Here is a 13,748-nt window from a genome sequence, read left to right on the forward strand (position 1 = left end):
ATTCAAGGTGATGAATAGTAAGAACCTACAGCCAAAAATAATCTACCCAGCAAAGCTATCACTCAGAATCGAAGGCCAGATAAAGAGCTTCACTAATAAAAAAAAGCTAAAGGAGTTCATCACCGCCAAACCAGATTTATATGAATTGCTGAAGGGGGTTCTTTCAGAAGAGAAAGTAAACAAAGATAAAAATTATGAACAACAAATACGTAACTATCAACAAGTGAATCTAAAAACCAAGGAAATTAAAAAAATCTGATGAACAATATTAACTGTTGAATATAATAGAATCAGAGGTATGGAAGGGGAGTGAACTGACAATTCTTGGGGAAAAGGGGAGAGGGGGGCGTGGGAAGAGACTGAACAAACTGTGCACATATGGATGAGGACAATGGGGAGAGGGGAAAGGGCAGAGGGTGGGGTGGGAACCTGGTGGAGGAGAGCAATGGTGGGGGGGGGGGAAGGAACATTTGTAATAATATGAACAATAAAAACTTATAAAAAAAAAAAAAAATGTAGTAAGTCTTATAAAATGTGCCATAGTGGGATTTAAGATAAAACTTAAATTAAAATCATATCTAAATTGAGCTTTCAATAGGCACTTTAAAATCAGAAACCAATGATGGCTTAGTGAAATCAGATCATCTATACTTCTTTGTAATGATATGCGGTCTACGTGTAGTTTAATCTCTTAAGGAGCTTCAAGAGAACAGAATTGAGGGCTACTTCTGAATTTTTTTTGAGAATTTTCATCATTTAAGATGGTCTAAAATTCTTAACATGGCATATGTTTTTGTGTGTGTGTGTGTGTGTGTGTGTGTGTGTGTTTTAACTTACATGGCATTCAAGTTTTTGGCTTATATGTATATTTATAGAGCTTCAAAGCTTTATATTTTACTTTTCAGAATATCTCTATTGAAGGTTGACTTTTGCCCTGAATTTGAAATAGAGATCTTACTCTTCCCAAATGATAAGTTGGTAAAATGTAGGCCTGACTAGGTCAGCATGCAAAGAGGGCCTGGTGTTTGTTATTAAGCTGTGAAGGAGAAAACTAAGTAGAAAAAAACCTGTATTTTTCTATTGTGAAATGCTGGGCACCAGGGAAGGAGGGAGAGTACCCACCCTATTAGGAAAATCCTTGGGAGGAATGTTTTTCCTCCTTATGTTAAGTTGGAAGATCTGCCATTTAACAACTAGGGAATGTTAGTTGTTAAATGGAAGATCTTCAGGTGTAGCCAGCTCTGGCCTTTGCCTTTGCCTCTGTCATTTTGGATGCTTTGGATGCTCATCTGTTAAAGCTGGCTCAAATGTACTATCCACAATGATTTGCCAGACCCTTCCCTAGGCAGAGGAACAACCTTTTCCTCAATCTTTTCCTATGAATGTTTTTTTCTGCATTGAAATCATTCTGTGTCCTTGTGTGCCACCAGCCTGTGAACTTCTGGAGCTGGTGTCAGTAGGCTCCTCATCCTGCTGAGGTCGGATGAGTGGTATCTTAGATAGTTCTTGTCTATTAGTGTTTATCATATAAGACGTCTTAAATGTTGTCCCTCAGAAAATTTAAATAAATTTCCTTATTAGAAACAAAAAAGTACAGTACCTTAAACGTTCAGTAGGTGATGTTACTCCTTTTCAGTCAGTTTCACACACTGTGAAGCCTTTGACCAATTTCTGTTATAAAAGAGGACAGGAACTTGGATTTTGGCCCAAATTTCTTTTCTTTAGTCACTCTTCTCTTGTGCAAGAACAGGCTCAGATGGTGTTTAGAAGTTTATCTAATAAATACATTAGAAAGATAATTAGAATATTTTTGTAGTGGCTAGGGTGGAAGAAAGAGGCTTGGCTATCATTAGCAAGGATCTGCCTGTGAAGGGTATGAAATTTAAAGTGAATTTGGAAGAAAATTTTGTTGAACTAAATTTTTTTGTTTTGTTTAAAAATTTTTTTTTTTTATTTCAGAGAGGAAGGAAGAGGGAGAGAGAGATAGAAACATCAATGATGAGAATCATTGATTGGCTGCCTTCTGCATGCCCCACATTGGGGACGGAGCCCGATACCTGGGCATGTGCCCTGATCAGAAATCAAACCTTGACCTTCTAACTCATAGGTCGACGCTCAACCACTGAGCCACACCAGCCAGGCAATAACAAGTTTTGAAAAAAAATTTTTTTTTTATTGATTTCAGAGAGGGAAGAAGAGGGAAAGAGAGGTAAAAACATCAATGATGAGAGAGAATCATTGATTGGCTGCCTCCCATACGCCCCCTCTGGGAACTGAGCCACAACAACCTGGGCTTGTGCCCCGACCAGGAATTGAACCATGACGTCCTGGTTCTTAGGTTGATAATCGATTACTAAGCCACACCAGCTGAGCTAACAAGCGTTTTTAAAATATTATATTAATTGGTATCAATATTTAATTGACTATATTATTCTTAGGATAGAGAAAAAACTTCAAGAAAAATATGGTTCTAGCTATAGTTGTCTGTAAGAGTTTCTTCAGCTTTAGAATGGCATCTGAAGGTGATTGCATCATATTTCATAATTACCCAGCTATTTGCTGTTTAGTCCAGTAGTAGGTAGACACAGAGGCAGCCTTTAAAAAATATATTTTATTGGTTTTTTACAGAGAGGAAGGGAGAGAGCTAGAGAGCTAGAAAGGTCGATGAGAGAGAAACATCGACCAGCTGCCTCTTGCACACCTCCTACTGGGGATGTGCCCGCAACCAACATATTGAATACATGCCCCTGACCGGAATTGAACCAGGGACCTTTCAGTTCGCAGACTGACGCTCTACCACTGAGCCAAACCGATTTCTGCCAGAGGCGGCCTTTAGTCCAGGGGTGAGGAATGTTCAGCCTGAGAACCATATAAGGCCTGCAAAATCATTTGGTCTGGCCCTGCCAAAGTATTAGGGGTGAGTTAATTAAATGTTTGATCAAATATAGCAGGCTAATTTTTAAATATATATATTTTATGGATTTTTTTTTACAGAGAGGAAGGGAAAGGGATAGTTAGAAACATTGATGAGAGAGAAACATCAATCAGCTGCTTCCTGCACACTCCTACTGAGGATGTGTCTGCAACCAAGGTACATGCCCTTGACCAGAATCGAACCTGGGACCCTTCAGTCCTCAGGCCGATGCTCTATCCACTAAGCCAAACCGGTTAGGGCGCAGGCTAATTTTTAAGTTGGTAATTTTGTATGGTCCTTGAATGATGTAAATATCCAAATGGCCCTTGGCAGAAAAAAGATTCCCCACTGCTGCTCTACTCAGTAGAGCAAGCAGCCTGAGCATTCACCGGCTTGAGAACCAGTGAATCCAAACAGGTCTGGATTCACTGTTGCCTTTTCCATTTTATATACTTGGTTCTCTCTTCCTATCTCAAAAATAAACCTTGTAATGATGTCACCCCACCCCCACTCCTGCTTTCCCTGCTGGAGTTGACACGCCCACTGGAGCAGCCCACCTGTCACCAGTGCACACCTCAGTCCACAGGGGTGTGTCATTAATATGTTGCAGCTGATGCCTCCCTCTGAAAACCGTGATTGTCGCCTTGGTGATTCACACAGAGTGTGCCAGCTCAGGCTCTGGAATCCCTACATCTATCTCAAGTCTCAGGTCTCCCACCTTACCACACTTTGCTGTTTGTAGTTAATTAAGTTAGCATTAATCAAGACCCAGGTGAGGAGCAGTAGGTAATATTTTGCTTTAATATACATAATCTGATTTTTTTTTTTGTAGAGTACAGCATTTCTTAAAATATACAGCTGCTGAATTAGAGGGAAAATTCTGGATATTTGCTTTAACCTATCCTTGCACTTGGGATCAGGGAGCTTTCTGCATTCCTATACCAAGTCACCTGTTTGAGAATAAGACAGGTTTTTGAATTTGAATTGTTTTGTAACAAAGCAAATTGCTGACAAAACTGGGCCAGGGTATGCCTTTTGGGGGTCAACACTTTGTATTTCGTATCTTTTTTTTCTCTTTTTTTCTCTCTTCAGATTTGAAGAATGCTTCTCTTTTTACCCAGGGGAGGTTGTGTCAGATATTGCATTAAGCAGTTGGAAGATTTTGGGGTTGGGATGGTGGAATCAACAGAAAAAAGTTGCCACTTATGGCCCTGGCTGGGTAGGTCAGTTGATCATTCCATATGCTGACGTGTGGGCTTATTCCCTGGTCAGGGCACATACAAGAATCAACCACTGTGGAGGGAGGAGTGGGGAGAATCAACCAATAAATGCATAAATAAGTGGAACAACGAACAGATGTTTCTCTCCCTTTTCTCTCTCTCTAAAGTCAATAAAAAAAATAGTTGCCAATTATGTGTGGAACTTAATGCAAAATTAAGATGGACTGTTTTGAACTTGATGGGGAGAAGCACATAGTAGAAAAACAATTGTTTTTCTAAAACTTGTTCTACATTAAGTGTTTTTCAAGTTTGAAGTCAAGAGCAATCATGGGTCGAAATTATATCGATTCTCTTTTAAAAAATGAAATAGAGCCCTAGCTGGTTCGGCTCAGTGGATAGAGCACCTGCCTACCGACTGAAGGGTCCCAGGTTCCAAACATTCCTGTCAAGGGCACATGCCTGAGTTGCGGGCTTGATCCCCGGTGGGGGACGTACAGGAGGCAGCCAATCAATGATTCTCTCTCATCATTAATGCTTCTATCTCTCCCCTTCCTTCCTCTCTGAAATAAAAAAATATATATTTTTAAAAAATGAAAAAGAAAATATCGGAGTACACCCGGTTCCATGTGGCTCAGTTGGTTGAGCATCTTGCATGGGAAGGTCTCCTGTTCGATTCCTCATCAGGGAGCCTACAGGAGGCAATGATCTCTCTCCCATTGATGTTTCTCTCTTTCTCCCTCTTCCTTTTTAAAGATCAATTTTAAAAATGTCATAAACATATTTTAAAAATATCAGAGTGCATTACAAGTGGTAAAGGTTTAGTTGGTGAAACTTGTTTTGTTTTTTTAAAAATATATTTTATTGATTTTACACAGAGAGGGACAGAGAGTCAGAAACGTCGATGAGAGAGAAACATCGACCACCTGCCTCTTGCACATCCCCCACTGGGGATGTGCCCACAACCAAGGTACATGCCCTTGACTGGAATCGAGCCTGGGACCTTTCAGTCTGCAGGCCGACGCTCTGTCCACTGAGCCAAACCAGTCCCGGCAGAAACTTGTTTTAATTGTATGAATATGTATTAGGATGTATTATAAAAACCCTATTATTTAGGAGTCTAGATGTCTCATCATAAATTATTTGTATTAACGTGGGGGGAAAAACATGAAAAGGGCCTGCCTTTTTTGGCAGTTCTTCAGAACGGGATCTTGACATTGAGAGGCTTCTTGTAATGTTATATTTTCCCTATTGAAATTATGTTCTGCTTTATATCCCCAAAGGCCCTGCTCTCTCAGGTTCACCTGTGTTTCACGTGTTTCCTTCATGTCACTGAGAGGGAAGGGTGCAGATTTGCTTTCTTGGCTGGGGGGTGGGGAGGGTAATCTTCTCCCAAAGGCACTGGGGCATATTGAGAGGTAACTGGAGAGGGAGCGCAGCCATCCCCAAGTGTCTAGAAGTGGATGGGTCTGGAGCTTAGTTCGTAGAATCTCTTCACTGCTATGGAAAAGTGATGCTTTAGAGTCAATCCCCTAGAGGGGAGCTGCTTTGTGACGACTCGGCTGGGGAGGCATGCTGACCTCGGTTTTCAGAAGCAGCAGAGTTGCTGGAGGTCCGCAGCTCAGCTGGAGTGAGGTCAGCAGTGTGTGCGTCGTGAGCGCGTCGTGAGTCAGCCCTGGGCGCGGCCGGCTGGCTCTGCGGTGGTTGAACCAGCCGCAACCCCTCTGTCCTGCACTGGGAGCCTTCCTGGGCCCGCGTGAGAAACCAAACCCCTGAGCGCGGTCCGGAGGTCGTTGCTTCCGGGGGCGGGGCCAGCATTACCCCGCCTCCCGACCACGCCCTTCCACAGACCCCGCCCCTGGTGCTTAGCCACGCCCAGTCGGGCGCGGGAGGGCGGCGTCGCCTTTAAGAGCTCCCCGGTGTTTTGGGGGCCGCGGGCCGGGCGCGCTGACCTGGTGCGCATGTCCCGGGCGGTGACGCCGGCGCCGGGCTCCATGTGTGCGGCCGAGGGGCGCATTATCTGGCCGGCGGCGCGGGCGGTCGGACCGGCGGAGCGTGCGCCGCGGGCCCGGGCGGCTCCACAGGCGGAACGAGAGCGCGTGGCCCAGCGCCCCCGGTCCCTCGGCCGCCCGGCCCCGCGGGCGCCCCCGTCCCTCGGCCCCACGGTCCCGCGAACCTGCGCGCTGCCCTAGGGCCCGGCCGGCCCGCGGCCCGGTAAGTTCCGGACCAAACTTGCTGGAGACCGGGTTGGGGGACCAGGGCCAGGGGCGCCCAGGGGAGTCTGGAGCGGCGGGGGCGGCGCGCACCAGACAGGGTCTGGGGGTCGTGAGAGACCCCCGCGTGAGTGTGAAAAAGTGAGGGCGAGTGAGTTTTACTCCTTTTATTGCGGGAGCGTCTTTCTCGTGCTGCCCTGGAAAGTTCCGCTCCCTGTCGCCGCTCGGGCACGTGGGGGCCGGGCGGGGGTCTGGGCAAATCGCGGTGTCGCCCAGTACCTCCTGCGTTTTCACCAGAGCCAGGGAGAGGCCGGGCCCCGAGGCGCTGCTTCTGAGCGGCCCGGACTGGCGGGTTGGTTGGGGTGGCAGGCGGGAGGCACGTGGGTGCGAGGGGCGGGGGACGGGCGGGCCGTGGGGGTCCCAGGCTGGCTGGGCCCGGCCGCGGCGCTGGACCCCGTGGCGGCGACGGCGGCGGATCCCGTGTCAGAATAAGAGTCCCCGCGCGCCCACGCCCGCAGGGCTGGCCCTCAACCCTCCCCCCCTCCGCTCTCGCCCTTCCTGCCTGACCCCCGGGAGTTGCAGGATCCTTCCCCTCTCTGCTTCAGCCTTTCACCCGGCCCTACATTTTAAATTTGCCTTAGTAGACAGTGGTTTTATTGAGTCCTTTTCCCCCCACCTGGAATGGGTCTGCATCAGTAACTAGACAGCAGCAGCTGTCCTTTTAAAGGGATTATTGCCAAGAATCGGAATTGATCACTTTAACGAGGAAGGGCTTATGGGCAGGGCCTCAGCTTAGAGCTTAACTTGGTCTGTGAGCACGCAGGGACCCAGAAATGAATGGGAACACTTTTGAGTACATGCTTCTGCTCTATCCTGGTAATTTTTCAGGGATTGCTTGATTTTGTGTATCTGACCCAAGGTCTTTAGGTGTGTAGTTCATCCTTATCTTAAGAGCTTTGGATTCATTAGATCAAAGTCCGGGTGAGTCACTTGTGCCTTTTTCTCTGTTCCTCACCCTTTTAGTTCTTTAAGTTTTCTTGGAGTTCACAGTGCTTATTAAGTCTCTGTATGTCTGTTTCCCACAGTGACACCTTCTGGCTGTGGCAGCACAGAGAACCTGACCGATGGACAGACTTCTGTGCATTTGCTTTAGTCTTGCTGATATTCTTTTTCTTCTTTCTTGTGATAGCGGTTACAAATTTTATTTTAAGTTAGATTATGTAAAATAATGTTTGCTGGCACCTGATCAGTATTAGTGATTCATATGGTAAGATCAGTAGCTTGTTAGACCTGACAGCAAGCTCTGGAGAAGTGCTAATAGATAACACTAAACCCCAGATTTGATTGCCTACTGTATGCCCAGGTTAGTGCACAGACATCTTCAATACCGGTAACAATCTGATAAGGAGGAGGTAGTATAGTCCTCTCTTTATGGGTGAGGAAATTGAGGCTCTCTTGAGTGGTGGAAAGGCAAGCTGGGCTTGAACTTGCTTTGTGGGGCACCAGAACCCAGGAATGTTTTATTTGCAAATCCAGTGTGTGAGCATTTCCTGGGGGCTTTTAAAACAGGTTCATTTACTTGTCCAGGCTCCAGTGCACCCCTGCTTGGAGATATAGGATGACTTGGTGACACCATTTTAGTCATGCTTTGTCCTCAGAGTTACCAGCTGGTCTTTAAGGAGCTAAACGGAAGAACCGCCTCTTTGCATTCGCTTCCTCAGCTTCCAGTTCAGGAAAGGTGGCCCTTTTCTAAAGGAAGCAGTCTAGAATGAGAATTTTGAGTGATTTGCTATACTCTCATCTCACTCCCTTGCAGTCCTTTATCTTTCATCTTTTATTCCTCCCCCAAGATTCTGAAGCTAGTTTTTATAGAGCAGTGGTCAGCAAACTCACTAGTCAACAGAGCCAAATATCAACAGTACAACAATTGAAATTTCTTTTGAGAGCCAAATTTTTTAAACTTAAACTACTTCTAACGCCACTTCTTCAAAATAGACTCGCACAGGCTGTGGTATTTTGTGGAAGAGCCACACTGAAGAGGCCAAAGAACCGCGTGTGGCTGTCGAGCCACAGTTTGCCGACCACGGTTATAGAGGACTGTCTTTCATCTTGGTTATTGTATAGAGAATGGATGTTTCTTTATTAGTGATTTGGATGCATTGTTATTTCCACTTAGATGACATCATTTTTTTAAATGTCAAGTCATCTCTATTAATGCAGTATCACTTGGGAGATCCTACATTCTTATATTTTGATAGTGAGGAAAGAAATACTACCACTCTTGGTAGAAATTTGTAAGGATTTATACCAAAAAGTCAACAATAAAATCTCTTTTTAGGCTTTTTAAAAAACTTTTTGGTATCTATTTTTTATGATTTTAAGGAACATCTTTTGAATAAAAACAATTTTCAGCTCTTTAGTAGCTTCTCATTTGCTTTGCATCATTTTGTGACTTTCTGGCATTGCAAGTGGTGATTTCTGGGTTGATTTATTCAATAAATATTGGAGTGTGTACTGTGCTCCAGCACTGTGCTAAGTATCTTTGCTTAGTGGAGTTTATGGTGAGGTTAGTGGGAGAGGAATCATAATTAATCTCATGATTGTGGGGAAATTTAACAAGGTCCAAGGAGAAGACTCCATAATCTGGTGAATACGCACACACACATACATGTAAGGGAGATGGGATGGCCAGCCTTGGGGCTGAGAGGGTCTGGGATTTACCTTGAGACCAGTGAAACTCGATTAAAGAGGGTAAGGAGGGACTGAAGGCCATGTGTTACAGTGAGTCTCACAACCATTGGGTCTTAAGTAGCAGAAAACTGAAGGATGCTCCTGAATGACATGAGTGGGAAGATAACAAAACTATTAGAAAGTTGGCATTTTCTTGGGAGAAGATTAAGAATGACTTGCAGAGTCTTGAATATATTAATTCTCAACAGAAACAAAAATAATGACCTTACCACTGAATTAAGTTAAGGATTTTCATGTGCTAACCTCTAAAAGAGGCAACTCGAGTGCTTTTCTGGAGAAATACCTGCTTGGACTTAAGTGTTTCTGTGTCATAAATTGAAATGGCCAAGCCTGTTTTCCATAGATGGTTTTCTCCCTGGTAATTGAGTTAATTTATGCTCATTGTAGAAAACTAGGAAGATTATGAAACAGGCAAGTTGTCCTGGGTTATAGAGCATCTCTGGGATTTTCTTGTTATGTCGGGTCGGGAAGTGCAGCAGAACCAGAAGAACGAGTTGGCAGTGTTATAGTTTGAGGCTTACAGAATTGTGCTGCCTGTTAATGTGGTTGATTGTTAGAATTGAATGCTCTTGAGTTATCTGAACTTTTTTTTAGGAGGTTAGACCATCTGGTCTTAGATTGCTATTCTTTGAGGTGTAATGGTACTTATTTTTATTTTATTTATTCACTTTAAAATACATTTTTATTGATTTCAGAGAGGTAGGGAGAGGGTGAGAGAGAGAGAAACATCAGTAATGAGAGAGAATCATTGATCGGCTGCCTTCTGTACTCCTCCCATTGGGGATCGAGCCCACAATCTGGACATATGCCCTTGACCTGAATTGAACCTGGGACCCTCCAGTCCACAGGCTGATGTTCTATCCCCTGAACCAAACCAGCTAGGGCTTTATTTTATTTTTTCTGTTAATTCTCACCTGAGGATATTTTTTCCATTGATTTTCAGAGAGAGTGGAAGGAAAGAAGGAAGGGGGGAAGAGAAGTGAGAGAGAAACATCAATGTGAGAGAGACACATTGAATCTCTAGCTTCTTAACATGCTTCCTAACAACATGTACCTGGGTTGCAAGTACAATACCTGGCCCTGGTTAGGACCCAAAGTGCAGCAACACTTTGGTGCACAGGCCAGTTCTCTAGCCACTGAGTAATGCCAGCCAGGGCTAATGAAATTTATTTGTACTAACTGAGCAAATCTATATCTCTGACTTGAATTAGGAAGGCAGAGTGCTAAGAAGCTAGAAATTTAAAAAGACAGAGAACCTGAAGTGGTGGAATGAGGTGAAAATAGTGAGTGTTCTTGGAAACAAAAGTACCAGCTGGGGACATACCCTGTACACATGTGGATTCTGACAAATGTGATCTAGAACTTTTTTTTTTTTTTTTAATTTTTATGTATACTAGAAGCCCGGTGCACAAAATTCGTGCATGGATGTGGTCCCTAGGTCTGGCCAGCTATTGAAGCATGAGTATCTGGTATGGAAGGGCAGGTCCCAGCTGACCTCTGGATGGCATTTGTGCCCTTGTGTGCCCCACTCTGCCTGAGTCACGGCGCCCAAGTCCCCACGCTGAGATGTAGTGAGCATAGCTGGACACCGTGGGCCTCTGGGCCAGCGTGCTCTCTCCTGGCTGGCTTCATAGACCAACTGGCTCCTGTGAGAATTGAAACCCACGGGGAACCTGACTCTGTGGTCCTGGTTCGCCCGGAAGAGGCTGCATAGGTGTGGGGTAGGCTCCTTGTGGGAGCTGACTTGAGCCCTGGTGTCCCAGGTGAAGGGTAGCAGGGGGAGTGAGAGCAAACTCTGCGGACACTACATTCTCACTGCATCTTTGTTCCTGTCACCCCTGCCTCTAGGTAGCTAGTGATGCCCACCATGTTCTGGCCGCTTCCTGGTGGTCAGTGAATGTCATAGCGAATGGTGGAACTCCTGCCTGAAGAGAATTTGCATATTAGGCTTTTATAGGATAGGATAGGATTTAAAAAAAAAATATCATTGATTTTTTACAGAGAGGAAGGGAGAGGAATAGAGAGTTAGAAACATCGATCAGCTGCCTCCTGCACACTCCCTACTGAGTATGTGCCTGCAACCAAGGTACATACCCTTGAATCCGCAGGCCCACACACTGTCCACTGAGCTAAACTGGTTAGAGCTAGGATAGGATTTTTATTGATTTCAGGGAGGGAGAGGGAGAGAGAAATAGAAACATTAATGATGAGAGCATCATTTATTGGCTGCCTCCTGCACACCCCTCTCTGGGGATCGAGCTGCAACCCAGGCATGTGCCCTGACCCAGGAATCGAACCATAACCTCCTGGTTCAAAGGTCAATGCTCAACCACTGAGCCTGCTGGCTGGGCGATCCAGGACTTTTTAGTCAAGAGAAATGTCAAACTATGGGCTTATTGCCCTTCTCTCTTTATAGACTGTATCTGTGACCTCTTTGATGAAAATGTAGGTTAGTTTTTCAAAAGACAAAGGAATTTAATATAGTATCTGCAGGTAACCTTTGGAAGTGACTGGGAATCCTTCAAAGTGGGGAAAAGGATCCTTGCAGCTTCTCAGTGCCCTGCACCCACTTTCTCCATCCTCATAAATGTATTCCTGTTTCACAGGTGAATTTGTCAGGCACCTTGCTTTCCTGTTCTCCTGGTACCCAATTCTTGGGGTTATCTGAAAGGATGAGACTTTATTTCTGAGATATAGAAAAGCTAACATCTGAGATAGAAGGAACTGGCAGGGGGTGGCCAGTACCTCAAAGGGGACTCCCAGCAAGTTGAGGCAGGAGTTTGGGGGAATGTTTGAAGTTGTAGGGCTTTATGGCTACTTGGTGCAACTGTAGCTGGGGTCCAGAAGGGAGAGACAGCATTGGATTGGAGAGAAAGTTTTCATTTGTTTGAGGTTGAAGAAGCCTTCAGCTGGTACTTCTGCAGCTCACCTGAAGAGAGCTCTCTTCACCTGACCTGCTTTGCTGATCAGATCTTTTGGTTCAACCTTCACACTTATTAGTCTAAATGGGGTGACGCCTTTGAGCATACTTTAAAAAGTGCTGCTGTAGCCCTAGCCGGTTTGGCTCAGTGGATAGAGTGTTGGCCTGTGGACCAAAGGGTCCTGGATTTGATTCCAGTCAAGGGGTTGCAGACTCCTCCCAACCCGGGCCCTGTGTTTTGCTCACAGCGATATTTCTCTGTCATTCCCTCTCTTCCACTTTTGTCTGAAAATCAATGGAAAAATATCCTCAGGTGAGGATAAAAAAGAAAAAGAAAAAAGTACTGCTGTGATATAGAGGCCATCCAGGTCCTGGTGTCAGGGATACCTCTCATGAACAGTGCTGCCTACTGTTTGCCAGGTGAGGCTTTTGGGCCTCTTCCCAGGCAGCAGGTCCCTGTAGCAGCATAGGCTAGCCCTGGCATTGCCTCAGAGAGGTTGGGTGTGAGCTTCGCTCAGCCACTTCCTAGTGATGTGACCTTGCTGAACCTTGTCCTCTCCCATTTCAAAAAAGGGGATGGTATTGTCTACCTTGAATGGCTGAGTTGGGAGTGAGCTAATAAATGGAAGGGCTTAGCATAGTGCCTAGTGTGTGCACCTGTTAAAGTAATTGGAGTTTAGTGAGTATATCATTATGACTAGAACAGATGAGGAAGAGAACAAAAGCATTAAGGACCACTCTGTTTCTCTCATATGGAGCATCTTCAAACTCATGGGACACACTGTCACTGTCTGCTGTGTGATGGCCTCTATATCACAAAAGCAATACTTTTGGAGTCACAACCTGTCCACCTTCTAGATGGAAGAAATCATAGTTCCCTACAGAGGGTGACATTGCCAGTGTCATCTTGTTGTTTGTTATTTTAGAGCTGGGATTTGTCTCCAGCCTTTCTGATTTCAGACTTTGCATGTTTTTCCTGCTAGCCTCAGAGATACAGAATTGCTGGGTTTGTGGAGCTTCCACAGGGGAAAGGAGGCTGCCCTTTCGTGGCTCTGTGCTTGCTGAACCCCACTTCTGACTTTCAGAGATAGCTCCTCCATCTGTGAGATGGGAAGATGTTTGCCAGGCATATCTGTCATGGGGTCTTGCCTTTGAGAACCAAGAGGGGCCCCTAAATCTCTGGCTTTATCCCTGAGTGGATTCTTGTCAGGGATGGGAATGGTTGCCTGGTGATGTATGCAGTGGCAAATGGGAGGTTCCTGCCTACGTCCTGTCCAGCTCCCTAGCTGCTTGAGGAATGAACAGATTTGTCACTACACCTTAACACTCTTCAGCCTTGGGTGGGCCTCCTGACCATCTGACTTCAGATGGGGGACTATCTATCACCTCATAGGATAACTGAGGATAAGGAGTTGGGAATATCCAAACCCCTACTCCTCCATTCACCTCTGAGACAAAATCTTTCTCTTTCCAAGTGACAATTACTCAATGACCACAGCTCAGTTATGCACAATGAAACAGATTTTAGGAGCTAGATTTTCTTCATTAAAAAATCCTAACAACCTAACAATTTGGAGGTGTTGGGAGCTCATTGTAAGGAGACCTTATCTAAAAAGTTGTCATATTATCTTGAAGTAATGTGAAAAACCCCACATTATGCTGGATTAAATTTGCATATAATCCAGCATAATAACATTTCCTTCAGTGTTTTTTTTTTTAATTTTTTTATCCTT

At 45.0% G+C, this 13,748-nt stretch overlaps 1 protein-coding gene across 9 annotated transcripts in view; it reads left to right on the top strand.

Moving 5' to 3' along the window:
- GATAD2A (GATA zinc finger domain containing 2A) overlaps positions 1–13,748 on the top strand; it is a 111,963-nt gene that overhangs the window by 10,148 nt on the left and 88,067 nt on the right. For 3 of the 9 annotated variants that reach the window (XM_036450486.2, XM_036450481.2, XM_036450488.2), the window contains exon 1: positions 6,034–6,345. The exons of 2 other annotated variants lie outside the window; for them this stretch is intronic. The gene's annotated coding sequence lies outside the window, so the exon portion shown is untranslated. Of the gene's footprint in view, positions 1–6,031; positions 6,346–13,748 lie in introns of those variants that run through there. 4 more of the 9 variants (XM_036450479.2, XM_036450483.2, XM_036450487.2 and 1 more) reach the window with 3 other exon arrangements.

Source organism: Pipistrellus kuhlii, unplaced genomic scaffold (assembly GCF_014108245.1).
Source record: "Pipistrellus kuhlii isolate mPipKuh1 unplaced genomic scaffold, mPipKuh1.p scaffold_m20_p_21, whole genome shotgun sequence".
NCBI lineage: Eukaryota > Metazoa > Chordata > Mammalia > Chiroptera > Vespertilionidae > Pipistrellus > Pipistrellus kuhlii.